The sequence below is a fragment of the Felis catus genome, chromosome C1, assembly GCF_018350175.1.
Source record: "Felis catus isolate Fca126 chromosome C1, F.catus_Fca126_mat1.0, whole genome shotgun sequence".
NCBI lineage: Eukaryota > Metazoa > Chordata > Mammalia > Carnivora > Felidae > Felis > Felis catus.
In genome coordinates this window covers 6,960,795-6,976,108 of record NC_058375.1, presented here as the reverse complement: position 1 = coordinate 6,976,108, position 15,314 = coordinate 6,960,795, and the positions used below count along the sequence as shown (strand labels likewise).

The 15,314-nt window shown below is 52.1% G+C and overlaps 1 protein-coding gene across 2 annotated transcripts in view; it reads left to right on the top strand.

Moving 5' to 3' along the window:
* Nucleotides 1-15,314, top strand: part of CTNNBIP1 (catenin beta interacting protein 1) — a 50,354-nt gene that overhangs the window by 9,382 nt on the left and 25,658 nt on the right. Inside the window, exons 1-2 of one of the 2 annotated variants that reach the window (XM_003989473.6) lie at nucleotides 12,314-14,130; nucleotides 14,264-14,348. The gene's annotated coding sequence lies outside the window, so the exon portion shown is untranslated. Of the gene's footprint in view, nucleotides 1-12,313; nucleotides 14,131-14,263; nucleotides 14,349-15,314 lie in introns of those variants that run through there. The other variant, XM_023258087.2, reaches the window with a different exon arrangement.

The following is a 15,314-nucleotide window of genomic DNA, read 5'->3' as shown; positions in this document are numbered from 1 at the left end:
AATTCAGAAGCCTCTGTGGTGAAAGCCTAGTCCGCCTTCCCGCCTGGAGTCCCAGCCCCAGAAGAGACCAATGTCAGCCAGTGTCCTGTGCATCTTAACCAGAGACACTCTACACGTGTACAAATGTACCATGCACACGTGTGATCACACACATGCCTGACAGGCCCTGGTTTTTCCCACTGAGATACACAGCATTCTGCACCTTACTCCACACTAAATCCTGCAACTGGGGCACCTGGCCGGCTCAGTCGGAAGAGCGTGCAAGTCTTGATCTCTTGGTCGTGAGTTCGAGCCCTGCACTGGGTGTAGAGATTACTTAAAGGAATAAATAAATAAAAACTTCAAAAAAAAAAAAAAATACTGGAGCTCATTCTATACCAACACCATCATCGTTACATCAAGCTACTACCTCTCAAGCACTACCTGTGTGCTGAATATTGCTCTATCTATCTGCCCAACCCTAAGATCAAGAGTCTCATGCTCTACCAGCTGAGCCAGCCAGGCGCCCCATGTGTGCTACATATTGTTAAAAGGGCTTTACTAGGGGCGCCTGGGTGGCGCAGTCGGTTAAGCATCCGACTTCAGCCAGGTCACGATCTCGCGGTCCGTGAGTTCGAGCCCCGCGTCAGGCTCTGGGCTGATGGCTCGGAGCCTGGAGCCTGTTTCCGATTCTGTGTCTCCCTCTCTCTGCCCCTCCCCCGTTCATGCTCTGTCTCTCTCTGTCCCAAAAATAAACATTAAAAGGGCTTTACTTATATTACTCATTTACTCCTCACAGAAATCCTGTGAACTAAGTACTGTTATTGTCCACAGTTTTGCAGACGAGTAAACTGAGGCACAGAGAAGTTAAATTACTTGTCTAAGGTCATTGAGAACTATCACCCATTTTAATGGTTCCGTGGCATTCTTCTGATTGGTCGTATTTTAATTTCTTAAAACCAGTCTCCTATTGGTGAGCATTTACATTTTCTGTCTTTTGTTACTATTAACAAGGAATATCTTTTTTTTTTTTAATATTTACTTATTTCTGGGAGAGTGCAAGTGGGGGAAGGGGCGAAGAGAGGAGGACAGAGGATCCAAAGCGGGCTCTGCATTGACAGACTGACAGCAGAGAGCCCAATGTGGGGCTCAAACTCACGAACTGCGAGATCATGACCTGAGCCAAAGTCATGTTCAACCGACTGAGCCACCCAGGTGCCCCAACAAGGAATATTCTTTTTTTTTTTTTAAGTTGTTTTTAATCTTTGTTTATTTTTGAGAGAGAGAGAGCGCACTAGCAGCGGAGCGGCAGAGAGAGAGGGAGACACAGAATCTGAAGCAGGCTCCAGGCTCTGAGCTATCAGCACAGAGCCTGATGCGGGGCTTGAACCCATGAACCACAAGTTCATGACCTCAGCTGAAGTCAATGCTTAACTGACTGAGCCCCCCAGGCGCCCCAGGGAATATTCTTATACACATATTTTTATGGGTTTGTCTAAGGGTGTCCAGAGGACAAGTTCTAGCTGAGTTGCTAGAGCAAAGGGTGCATCTGATCAGATTTTCAGTATTGGCAGATGCCCTCCATGGAGACAGTAACATTTTATATGCCCATTAAAATTGTACAAGAATACCTATTTCCCCCATCCCGTGGCAGAAGTTGTCAAACTTTTTTGATTGTTCCTAACCTGATAAGTTAGAGGTGGTATATCATTTAAAAAAAATTTTTTTTTTAACATTTATTTATTATTGAGAGACAGAGAAAGACAGAGCATGAGCAGGGGAGGGGCAGAGAGAGAGGAGACACAGAATCCGAAGCAGGCTCCAGGCTCTGAGCTGTCAGCACAGAGCCCAACGCGGGGCTCGAACTCACGAACCGTGAGATCATGACCTGAGCCGAAGTCGGATGCTTAACCAACTGAGCCACCCAGGCGCCCCAAGAGGTGGTATATCATTATAATTTTAATTTGTGTTTTCCTTATGAGGAAAGAAGGGACTTTTTCATTTCATAGCTTTAAGAGCCATTTATGAACAACGTGTTATATTGTTTGCCCATTTCTTTCTTGAGTTGGCAGTCTTTTATTATTGATCTACAGGTGTTCTTTATATATTAAAAAAGTTTGTCCTATGGCTGGACTAAATAATCAAAAGAATAATTACACATATTTTAACAATTTGTCATTATTCTCTTGATTATATCTTTCTATGCAGAGTTTTGATTTTTGTATGATCGAATTTTCAAATCTTTTATAATGTTTAGGTTTCATTTAATATTATTTTCTTCTCTCACCGTTTTCTTTTCCCGTGTTTTCACACAATATGCCTACTCTCTATTTTAGATATTTAAAGCTTTGCTCCATGACCAGTGGATCAAACCCAGAGGCACCAGCAACGGGGCAAGCCGGCATTGTGTGCCTCCAGTAGAGCACTGGCAACATCGGCTCTGATAGCTTCTTGCCAAACGGTTAGCCTTATTCTAATTCTAGGGAACAGTTGGGCAAATCCAGATTGTGGGATGTCCTAAAGACAACGTTTCCTGGACTCTAAACAATGTTCATGGCATGACAGGCAAGGAGAAGATGGTGAACCATTCCAGGCGAAGGGAGTTGAAAGAGCAGGGCATCAGATGCACCTGTGATTCCTCCATTGGATCCTGGATGGAAAACCAGTGCCAGCCAGGGCACCTGGCTGGCTCAGTTGGTGGAGCGCACAGCTCTTGATCTTGAAGCTGTGAGTTTGATCCCCACACTGGGCGTAGAGATGACTTAAAAATAAAATCTTGAGGGCGTAGCTGGGTGGCTCAGTCGGTTGAACGTCCGATTCTTGATTTCAGCTCAGGTCATGATCTTGCGCTTCGTGAGTTCGAGCCCCTCATTGGGCTCTGCACTGGCAGCGAGGAGCCTGCTTGGGATTCTCTCTCTCCCTCCCTGTCTCTCTCTCTTTCTCTCTGTCTCTCTCTGTCCCTCCCTTGCTCATGTTCTCTCTCTCTCTCTTTCTCAAAATAAATAAATTTATTTAAAATAAAGAAATAATAAAATCTTGGAAGGAAAGAAGGAGGAAAGAAAGCGGGAAGGAAGGAAGAAAAACAGTGATGGCCAAAGTGAGGGTCAGGGGAGCTGAGGAAACTGGAACATGGGTGTGCATGAGAGAATACTACTGGGTCGATATTATGTTCCTTGGGGGTTCCTGGGTCCCGGTTATATGTAGGAGGATGGCCTTAGGAGACAGCCATGAGACATTTAGCAAAGTGTCGTGATATCTGCAACTTCCTTTCAAATGGCTCAGGAAGAAGACCATCCCTGTATACCCACAACACGGAGAAGCATGAAACAAACACGGCGAATGGTAACGAGCGGTGTCTCTCGGGGCGGGTTTTGGGATGTTCCCTGTACTGTTTCTTTCAGCTTTTTTGAAACTTTTCACCAGGAAAAGGTGAGGAGAACACACCCCCAACTTTGTTCCATCCGGAATCTATTTTGGTTCGGTTCCCTTGGCTTTGCCTGGCTCTCCTGGGTTATCGTCCTGGATTTCTGGCTTCTTTGCCCTTCTTTTCCAGGATGCACAGTTGTCTGTTTCTCTTTCTCTTAGGATCCTCCCTTGTAGGTGAGTTATTCTTTCTGGACTGGGAAATTTTTATGACCTAGGATCTTTCTGGCAGGCTTACGTGATTCTAGAAGCGGGTGGGCAGCCGCGTGCACGGGTGCCTGTATTCTTGTTTCGTTTCCACATTGCTCCAAGTAAATTTGCAAGGAAGTTTAGTTCTCTGAGACTGAAAGCCTTAATCCTCGGGGATACCATCAAACGAGTACGTAGCATCATTAACCTTTCTCTCAGCGAAACTTGAGAGAAGCTTTTTCTTCTCAGCCGAGAGTTTTTCAAGAGGTCAGCTTCTGCTTGCATTATGTGGCTATGGGCTTGTAAAAGAGTCTTGTGTTTCATTTTACGAAACGTGACGGTCTTAGGTGAGTAAGCTGGCCTGTAAAACCAGGAGCCTTTTTGCCAGGGGAGTGGTAACGAGCCAGTTTTGCTGGGAGCTTCTGCTCCTCGTCCGTGGCTTGGTGACTAATGGTTTTGTGGCTTTGGGAACGAAGGGTGTCATTACAAACGGATGATGGGGATTTGGCTGCTAAACCGGATTATCTGGGTGTGCCTGGTCTGGGCGTTGATGCCGACACCCGTTGGGAATGGGGACAGTTTCTTTTTCAGAAACATGGACCCCAGCAGCCTCCGATCGATTTCGGTCCACTCTTCTGAGCTTCTCCATGGTGGCCTTGGCCCTGAGCAAACCCTCTAGGTGACTGTGGGTGGATTCCTGTTGCGTTAGGTGGTTTGTCTTCCCACCTCCTGGGAGCGCGTGTATTTTCCCTGGAAATGCCTTGCCTCTCCGTGGTTGCCCTCAGGCTGGAGTTTTGTGGCCCGCTTGAAGTCCTTATCTTCATATTGCATCCCCCCACACACTCCCCGGCGAGTTGATAGAATAAACGCATGTGGATTCTGGAGTTGTCTTTGTTTAAAATATTTTTGTTTTTTTGAGTATCAGCTTGTCCAACATTTAGAGAGGGAGGAAACTGAGTCTCAGCAGCCTCTTGTGGGGAGGCTTCCTCCTTCCTTGGATTATTTTATTGTTCAGAGGTAGCCGGGGGGGGGGGGGGGGGGGGGGGGAAAGGAGAGGGAAGGTCACCGCCTGCGGAATAGAGCAGCAGTTATCCAAACAAACAGAGTGGCTCCCGGGATGTGTGGGTATCATGAACCCTCGCAATTTGTAGCAGTGGTATGTGCGTGGTTTTGAGGCAAACAAACATACCTATACTTTATGCAAATGAGCACACACCTATGTGGAAAACCTACAGGAAAGAGGAGGCAGTGATCCTCAACCTTATTTTCTGGAGAGTTTATAGGAAGAATTTCCACCCAGGAGGCCATGCCCGGAGCCTGCCAGCTAGATCCTGAGGATAGTCCTCTCCAGAGCTGGGTGGTGAGGAGGGGGCCGGCTCTGGAAGCCAGGAGGCTGCCAGCCTGCCGCCTCTGGGGGCACAACTAGGGGGACTGAGCCCCCGCCCTGCAGGCCAACCCCATTGATTTAATGACCTAATTCTCCCAACAGGAAGTTGGAGGCCTTCCTGGCCCTGGGATTCTGAGGGGATGCAGTGAACTCATTCAGGAAGCTGATTTATTTGAACCAATTATAAGAGACTTTAATGGAGGGAAGGGATGGAGAGCGGAGGCAAAGGGAGCAGAGTGGGAGAGGGCGGCGCCCCGGGGAGGGAGAGGGCAGCCGGGGCCGTGCTCGGGCCTGCCTCTTAGAACAAGGCTTGTCCCTACCCTAATGAGGGGGCATAAACGTGTCCATACATTTCTGCGCGAGGGGACCCCGTGCAGCTCTTGATAAATAAACAGCACTGTCAGTTTTTCCCTTTCTGTTTAAAAAAATTTGGGGGGGGGGGCGCCTGGGTGGCTCAGTCGGTTGAGTGTCTGACTTCCGCTCAGGTCATGATCTCACGGTCTGTGAGTTCGAGCCCCGCGCCGGGCTCTGTGCTGGCAGCTCGGAGCCTGGAGCCTGCTTTGGATTCTGTGTCTCCCTCTCTCTCTGCCCCTCCCCCGCTCATTCTCTCTCTCTCTCTCTCTCTCTCTCTCTCTCTCTCTGTCAAAAATAAACTTAAAAAAAAATTTTTTTTTTAATTTTAAAGTTGAAAATTTCCCAACTTAATTAAATATTTAAAATGGTGACTCTGCAAAAATCGACATAGCTGTGGGCCGTGAGGTTGACGGGGCTTCCATGGATTGAAATCCTGGCCTCCTTCTCTGGCGGTTGACACGAGGGCCGTGAAGCCTCCCTGCCAGGCCCCAGCTCTGTCCCTCAGAAGACTGACCGGCCATCAAAGTGAGCTTTCCCCGGGTGAAGGGGGGCAGCGTGGTCAGCACGCGGGGGCGGGGGGCACCTGAGATGTTGATCAAGGTCACAGGAGAGAAGAAGGGTCCTGCCTTCCGTCGGCAGCTCGCAGGGGGCGGCTTCCAACACTGCCAGGTGCTCGGCCCGCAGTGAGGGTCATCCGGCCTGGGAGACCTGGTGCCCAGGAGCAGGGCGAGTGTGCCCGCACCCGTGTGAGAACTGAAGCTTCCAGCTCCTACGTTCACTTATAAATAGACATTACCCACCCCCTGGAACCTGCCGGAGGCCGAGGGTCACGAATCTGACTGAATCAGAGGAAGATCCGGAGCGAGGTTTTGTAGGCGCTCTGGTTCCTGACTTCAGGTCTCCGGCTCCGGCTTGGCCAGGTTTCAGGGCTCCAGCTGTTCTCTGGGAAGAAAAAAGAATCTTTTAAAATTAGGTCAAAAGATGCCTTTTCCCTTCTGTCCTCATTCCCCTATTGTGCGAAGAGAAAACCACCACCACCACCTGCATATCCCTGGGTCAGAACCACAGCCTAGTGACTGAGGAGTGTCCCCCCTGCAGCTGCAGAAACTTCCTGGGGTTGTGGCCCCGCATTCCCTTCCTGTTTGCATTGTTCTCAGCTGAACCTCGAGAGGCTGTCAGAGCAGGCCTGCCAGGTACTCTTTCTTAGCCATAAAAAGGGGGTTTCACTCGGCGCAGGACTTGAAGAGACCACAGTCTCTGAGTAACTTTTTTTTTTTTTTTAATCAATCAGGCCGAAATATAGGAGACATTTTTAAGCCAGAATTTCTAAACAGATGCCTTATATCAGTGCAGTCACACCAACATTCTATGGCATATACACACAGGCCCCTTCCATCCCTCCATGTCTCAGATTCCCCGAGGTGAGGGCCTTGAGGCTGGGGCCTCCTTTGCGGTTCCCAAGTGAATCCCGGGCGGCACCATTGAATCCGTCCAGACTCTTCAGCACACAGCCCTCAGCCTGCAGGCTCTTCGAGGGTCCACGGAAATACTGGAGACTGAAGAAAAAGCATCAGCCCCTTCTGTGAGTTGCAGAAGAATTATGTGTGGTGAGACGTGTGGGTTCATTTTAGTGTCTCTGTAGAAGGCCGCTTCCAGTCTGGAGGTGGGGACAGCGGGGGGCTGTGCTGGGGGCGGCGACAGGCGGCGCTGTGAGCTGAGAAACCTGGGCAGGTGTGCAAACACAGGCCTCAGGGCAGCCCAGAGCAGAGAACAGCACTCTTCCGGAAAGGGCATTCCGGGCCAAGGGACCGGCGGCTGCTGAGGCCCAGAGGTGTCGAAGGGGCCCGGTGAGGCTGATAACTCCTGGGTGGCCCTGAGTGGACGTGGGGGCTCGAGAGTGCCTTGTGGGGGGCTGCCACGGACATCCTAGGGTGTTTGGCATCATCCCTGGCCCCTACCCACCAGGATCCTCCCAGTTATGACATGACGATCAGAACCATCTCCAGACATGGCCAGATGCCCCCAACCGAGGACCCCCGCTGGCCCCCCTCCTCACCGGTCAACCACCTGCCTCGGCCCAAGGGCGGAGTGGAGGGGGCCCTTGCTTCTCACCTCCTGTCCAGCATGCAGGTCTCCGGGGAGCTCTCTTGGGACAGGTCTGGGCCTGTCCCAGAGTCCTTTTGGTTTATACGACATGCCCACAGGTGCCACGTGTGAGTGGCCCGCAGGCCGAGCTCTGAGGGGGAGTCATCATGGAGGGAGGAAGCACCCCCACACCCCCGAGGCCCTCCTGGTGCTTCCGAGGCCCTCCTGGGCTGCCTTCCCAGCCTAACTGTGCTTTGATGCAGTTTGATGCCTTCACCATGGTCCTCAGGACAGCTGGGCGGGGTGTCTGCGCTCTGTTTGTTGTTGGGTTGTTTTGAATCGAGTTATGTGGATTCGATTTTAATGCCGCAGGAACCTTCACCGAAGGGCCTTCGTCAGAGCGGTCTGCACCTGGAACAGGATGCGGCAGCCGCGTTGGCTGAAGGGTGGGTGTTTGGAGGTGTTTGGAGGGTGAACTTCAAGAATTCAGAATCACTCCTGCTCCCACGGGCCTGCGGCCAGATAGGAGCAGGCTCATCTGTACCGGGGCCTCAGAGCCGGTCCCCACAGCAGCGGGTGGGGCCACACGCAGCTCTCGGCACATCAGGGGGCCTTCCCTGGGCACTGGGGGGGGGGGCCCTCCGACTGCCTTGCCTTACCGTTTCCCCGTGGCTTTCCAGCGTTTTCCCAACCTTGTAATCTTGATTTCCAATCTGCAGAGAAGTTGAAATAGTAGTGAACTATGCCCTTTACCTAGTTTCACCAGTGTTAACTTTTTGCCATATTTGCTCACGCACTGTCTCTGTGCACACTCACTCACACGCACACACACACACACACATCTTTCTCCTGAACCATTTCGGAGTAAGCGGCAAGCATTGAGACATCTCATCCTTAAACACCTCAGCCTGTATCGCTTAAGGACCAGGATATTTTCCAGCATAACCGAGATAAAATCACATTCAACACACACACCATTGATGCAATACCATATCTAATCAATAGCCCCTAGTAAATTTTCCCTAATTGCTCAATAATGGCCTTGATGAATCCATTCCCCCCTCTCTCCAGGATCCCATCGAGGACTATTCGCTGTGTTCAGTTGTTATGCTGCGTTATCTTATTTTCCGATCAGCAGGAGTTGGGGGAGGGGTGGTGACTGCCTCTCTTCTTCTCTGCAAAGTGGATTTTCATTTTCATTTCAGTTAAAATGGCTCATGTTTCTCCCAACTCCTGAGCCAGAAGGGGCTGATAGGATGGAAGGAACTCATGCATTCAAATCCAGGCCCTGTCACTTACTAGCTTGGTGGCCTTGAGCAGGGTACTTAACATCCCTGAGTCACAGTTGTCTTATCTATGAAATGGGAATAATTCTTACCTCACAGGCTTGTTGCAAGGACTAAAATTGAACAAGACAATGTGATGAATGTGACTGACATTGTGCCTGGCCCTTAGAGAATGTTCCAGCAACAGCAATAGGTACCATTATTGCTCTGCCACATAGCCTGGCTTCACAGAGCAGGAAGGAGCTTTGGGTCAGGCTTGAACTTGGGTTGGCGACCTCAGGACGAATTCCTCATCCCAAGATCATCCCCTAAGAAGGATGCCTCGTCCCACAAACTCCCTGACTCGCCAGAGCTGCCGTTAGACCTGTTTTGCTCAGGCTGGTGGAACAGGGTTCAAGAACGCCGAGGCTGGCTCTGGATGGAGGAAGCTGAAATGTGGAATTTATTAATTAAGGCAGTTGCTAATGAGGCCCCAGAGTCCGGGAGGTTGCAGTTTAATTACTGAGAGCAGAGCTTGTGGAAATCCTCTCTGGTGCCCCAGTTTTGATGTCGCTGAGGGTCTGAGCCGCCGCCCGGTGTGGAGACCAGGCTCAGTGCTCCCTCCCTCTCCTTGGCCCTGAATGCTTTTTACCCACTCACTTGTATCCTGCATAGCAACGGAGCATAGTGGTTCAGAGCTCGGGCGATCTGGGTTCGAATCCTGTCCCAGTACCGAGTAGGACTGGCTGAGTGATCACTGGGTGATCCCTGCAGCCCCGTGTCCTCATTTGTAAAACCTCATAGGGATGTCTGTTGTGAAGACTGAAGGTCTCGTGTACAGGATGGGGTGAACACAGCACTTGGCCCATAGTTGAAATGTGCGTCAACTATTTCTTTAAAGGAACTCTCAACCAGGGGTGTGTTTTGCCTCCCAAGGAACACATGGCAGTGTCTGGACACATTTTTGGTTGTCACAGCCAAGGGGGAGGTGCGGCCGGCATCTGGTGGATAGGGCCCAGGGATGCTGCTAGGTATCCCACGATGCACCGGACAGCCCTCACAACAAAGAATTCCAGAATCTCGATAGCGCCAAGGTTGGGAGGCTCTGCTCTAAAGCATCCCTGGTGATTCAGGGCAGCATGTGGGACATGGAGGTGGGGTCTTGCACCACCACCCCGCCACCCCGTAGCTCTTTGCACCGTCATTCCTTTGAGCCCGCTGGAGGCCGATGGGTGAACTGGGAGGGAAGGGGGAGGAAAGGAAGCCGGGTATTTTAAACTTTTGAATTCTTGCTGTTTAGTCTTCTTCCCACCCCCCGTTCTCTAACAAAGATATCACTCACTAGGATGCCCGGTGGCTCAGTTGGTTGAGGGTGTGACTCTGGATTTTGGCTCAGGTCATGATCTCACGGGTCAGGGGATCGAGCCCCTTCTCTCTCTCTCCCTCTCTGCCGCTCCCTCGCTCGCTCTCTTTTTCTCTCTCAAAATAAATAAATAAGCTTAACAAAAATCAGTTACGTCGTGTATATCACCTTACGTGTTTATTGAGTATCTGCCGTGCACCGGGTATGGTGCCTTGCGCTCTATGTGTCCTCTCATTTTCACAGCCAGCCTGTGAGGCAGGTACCATTATCATCCCCATTCTACAGATAAAGAAACTGAGGCTTATTGATGGGAAGGCTCTAAACTGTCTGAAATTCAGCCCCTGGTCCTTTCCCAAAACTCCTCCACCTGTGTCTCCCCATCTTACTGGACAGGGGCCCCCAGGCCTGGGAGTCCCCACCCGGTGCCTGCCCCCACTGCGTGCCTCACCCGCCGGCCCTCCTGATGTCCTGCCCACTCCTGTTGCCTGGATCCCCGCCACGGCCTCGCCCTGCTTCCACCCTCACAGCCTCTTATGCGTGTCTGAGTCGGACCCAAGTCAGATGGGGCCATGCCTCTAACTCACTGCCTTTACTTACAGGTCAAGGGCAGGTTTTCCAGAGGCCTCCTCTGTCCTACTAATGCGCTGCGCTGCGCCCCTTGCGTGCGTTCCTTTCCCGTGGCCCTCCTTGCTGTTCCTGCAGCACACCCTACCCCGGGGCCTCCGTCCAGCTCTGCTCTGGGCTCCCACGGCTCACTCCGTCACCTTGTCCAGGCTCTGCTCAGGAAGGCCCACCTGGCCACCCCACGCTCCTGGTCCCCTCCCCCAGCTCCGTTTTTTTTTTTTTTTTTTAAATCTATTTTAGTACCTGTCGGTCACCTTCTTCTGTTCGCACTGTATTATTTCCCGTTGATTTGATTTTTATTTTGTTTTGCCTGCTCTCCTCTCTCACCAGACTACGTAGGGATTTTTGACTGTATTTTCACTGATCTATCCCAATGCATACTAGGTGCTCCATACACTTGTTGATTGAATGACTCCCCCCGCCCCTTGACCGCCTCTCCTCACCCTTCGCGGGACCCACCCACGTGGTCCAGTCCCAGCCCACCTTGACACCTCTCTCCCGACACCTTCTCTCTCCGGGTTTTTTAAAGACCAAATCTTTTCCCGCTTCAGGACCTTTACGGGTGCGTGGCCCCCCACCCACCTCCTCGCCGTTCAGGTGCCAGCTCAGGGATCACTTCCTCGGCTGCCTCCCCTCCCGCCTAGGTCAGGCTCCTAGATGCACATCCTCGAGGCACCTTGCCGTTTCCCTGGGTGTGGCTTGAGATCCGCCTCCTCCTCACTCACTTGCCACAAGCAGATCACAGCTCTTGTGCTCACCCGTGTGTCTTCAGCGCCTAGCACAGGGCCTGGCATATAGTAGATGCTCAATAATCGCTCAGAGACCATCCCGGTGCCTTCAGCGCCCTTCTCCTTCCTCTCCACCAGCAAACTCCTGGTCATCCTCTCCCTGGTTCTCTTGGCAGCCGGTCCCCCCTCCTGTGTGTTGTCACAGAGCTTTGCGCCTCCCTTACTCTGCACTTGCTACCCCGGGTCAGAGCCCCGGGTCTTTTCCTGGCGCTCCTGAGCTGCGCGGGGGGCAGTGCTGGGCACGGTATATCACCGGCAGCTGGCACCCTGGACGTGTTTGGGTCTTGGCCTGACGCACCCTTTGGCTCATTGTTGCTTACTGTTTGTGTCGTTTTCCGTCTGCTTTGGGCAGTGTGAGGTCCTCAGCCACTCAGCCACTTCCTGGAAGGCAGGCTCAGTGTCACGGCCCCACTTTTTGCGTCTCCTATTCCAGGAGCCTGACACGGGGCTGTGCACACCTAGAAGGGTTTTAGTAAACCCTCCTTTTTATTTAATTTAATTATCTTATTTATTGAAAAATTTTTTTTAATATTTATTTTTGAGAAAGAGAGAGAGAGACAGAGTGCAAGCCGGGGAGAGAGGGAGGGAGACAGAGAATCCGAAGCAGGCTCCAGGCTCTGAGCTGTCAGCACAGACCCTGACGTGGGGCTCGAACCCACGAATCGCGAGATCATGACCTGAGCCGAAGTCGGAAGCTTAACCGACTGAGCCACCCAGGTGCCCCTTATTTTTTATTTTAGAGAGAGAAAGCAGGGGAGGGGGCAGAGGGAGAGGGAGAGAGAATCTTAGGCAGAGCATGGAGCCCACCCGACACGGGGCTCAATCCCACGACCCTGGGATGGCGACCTGAACCAAAATCAAGAGTTGGACTCTCGACAGATTCAGCTACCCAGGCACCCCAGTGAATCCTTCTTGAGTCAATGTCATACCTACATTTATTTATTTACTATTATTTTTAAATGTCGTGTCTACTTAAGTTTGTAGGGGCCTTGGCAGTTTTGGGAGGCACCTTGACATCTTTTTTCTCATTCTGGAACATCTTTATAATTTGTGGGACCCAGTGCAGGGCCCCTTGTTCAAAAAGTAGTGAGCATTTCAAGACTGTGAGAGCAGAGGTTTAGACCAAGGGTGGGGCTTCTAGGCCTCAGCTCATGAAGCCGGCCCTGATCTCATTGTACCCAACGAGGGAAGATACGGTAGATAGAGCCCATGATTTCCTTTTTACAGAGGGCAAAATGAAGGGCCCAAAGGGCAGTGACCAACCTCAGCTGTGCAGCTGATCGGAAACAGTTCTGCTCCTGGAGCACGCTGACTGTCTTATCCTGGCTCAGGGGCCCCCACAACTTTGAGCCTCAGTTTCCTCCTCTGTAAAATGGGGGCATCGGCCTGATCCTAAAATGGCAGCTAGAACAGCTGGAGGTGAATCCCTGGACGGTCCCATCGGGAACATCACCTCAGCTTGTGGATGCCTTCCCCCTAAAGTCACAGATACAAAGCTCTTCTCTGCTTCTGGGAAGGGCCCGAGTCCTACAGACAGTAGGAGGCTGATTGGCTTTTGTGGTAGTTGAAGAAATTAAAGCCCTCAGGAGTGGAAGAAGGCTGTCTTCTCATCTCTTTTTGAAGGAATGTGGGCACTTGGGTGGAAGTTTCCCCAGGGAGCCTTGGTATTTCGATGCTTTGATATCTAGAGGAACGAAAGAGAATTAATCGCTATAGATGCCCGTGCCCGCAGGGGTAGTCTGAGGGTGGAGGGAGTGGCAGGAGTGGGTGACGGGTCCTCCATCCGAGGGCCGTTGCTGGTTGAAGAGAGACCCAGACTAGAGGCCAGAGGTTTGAGCAGCATCTACCTGTAGGGGAGGCTTTGGAAATCTCACTTTCTCTGGAAAACACGTTTTCTTCAGCCCCTTGGGCTCGTGAGCATCTCTCTTTGCTGAAAGACAGTGGAAGAGGGGTCTCGCTGCTCCCCGAGGTCCTGCGCCTCCCTTACAACAGGTTGCTCCAAGTGTTGGCCTCAGATCTCTGTCCTCACAGCGGGGCTGAAAGCTGGGGGTCCGCCTGTAACCAGGGACTCCGAGGTCAGTGCGCACAGCACGGGAGGTGACCGGGCCGGAGCGGCCGGGCACCATTCCCCAGTGCCCCCGCCTGCCTCTGGCCGTGCTCCTGCCAGGGGAACCCGCAAAGGGCCCGAACGGCGGGGTTGTGTGTCAGTGGGCAAAAGAGGAGAAGGAGAAGGCAGCGTTCTTTGATTCCTGCAAGAGGTGTGTTTGGGGCCGGTAGACCTGTGGCCAGGCGCTAGGTTGTAAATGACCCGCAACTGTGTTTTATGTTGTGTGGGGGGTGAGTTTATGTTCACACATGCAGCTACAGGTGCTCGCCGAGCACAGGACAGACGTAAATGCGTGTCCGAGCACAGAGCAGGTGGAGCCCGGGCTGTTTGGTGGGTGGGACGCCTTCTCGTGCAGGTTCAGGACTTGCCCATCAGCTGCCCTGGAGTGACTCACCCCGGTGACAACGTCTCTGAGCACAGCTCTCAGTTGGACTTGGTGACTAACCCAAGGAAGGAGGGTGCGTGGTGACCTGCTTCAGCCGGAAATGACAGGCGGGCATTAGCTGCGCTCAGCACCTTATCCCAGAGCCGTTGGTGCGGGTTCCCTGGGCCGGCCAGACACACAGGTATTTCTGGACTGCGACAGAACCCGTTGCCATGCGCTTCCTGCCAGTGCCGGGTCCCCATCAGCGTGGGGCGTGGGCGCCCGCTTCGGGCCCTCCCGGCTCCTCCCGTGACCCGTGTTCTGTGTTTCCACAGGGCCGCACCTGCCTATTTCTCCCCGGCCACAGCCCGCCCTGCGCAGTTGAGCAGCTGTTTGCCTGAAGTTAATTTCCAGAGGCAGGTAAGGACCCCGGGGGAGGGGCTTCTGGTAACGGGCCCTAGAGCAGTGCTGGCTGGGGAGCAGGTCTCGGGGCCGGGCTTGGGAGCTCATCTCGCTTCCTTCCCCGCAGTGCCTGATCCTGGCCCATTTCTGCAGCCCGTGTGGGTTCTTCCCGTCAGGGCTGTGCTACCACTCTGTCGCTTAGGCTAAGATGCGTACAGTCTCTGAATTAATATTGCGTGTTGAGTTCTGGGAATCACACAATGATACACTGTAATTTTATGCAACTGTGAACATTGTATAAATGTAAACGTACATTTTTTAAATGCAAGCACTTAAAATAGATCGCAACTTTTTTTTAAAGTTTATTTATTTTGAGAGAGAGGGAGCACGAGTCGGGGAGGGGCAGAGAGAGGGAGACAGAGACTCTCAAGCAGGTTCCGCCCTGTCAGCGCAGAGCCGATGCGGGGCTCTAACTCACGATATGGTGAGATCGTGACCTGAGCTGAAACCAAGAGTCGGATGCTTAACCGACTGAGCCACCCAGGCGCCCCAAAATGTACCACAACCTAAAAAAAATAAATGGGTTGAACGAAAGGCAAGTGCTGGAACCCATGGAGCAGAGGTGGCTTGTGTGGGTCAGGGACGCTCTTGCTGGCTGGCCCAGCCTGAGGTTACCCACTATTCTCCCGGCAGGTGTAAGATCACCCCAGGTATAAATGTATATTCCAGTTTTATAAATGTGGGTGTTCAAACAGCACGAGCCGCAAGTTTATAAATAAAAATGAGTGCAGGTGGCTGTGTTTGTATCGAGGGCCACACATGCCTGTCAAAGGGAGGCCCGCTCTCAAAGCTGTTTATCAGAACGGGTCTGACTGCTGCACAGAACCCTCAGCCCTCCTGCTCTGGGACTCCTCCTGCACCACGACCCATCTCAAGTGCCGGCAGCCGCTTCACAGCTGGAGACCGTGTGCAGCCAGAGGTCAG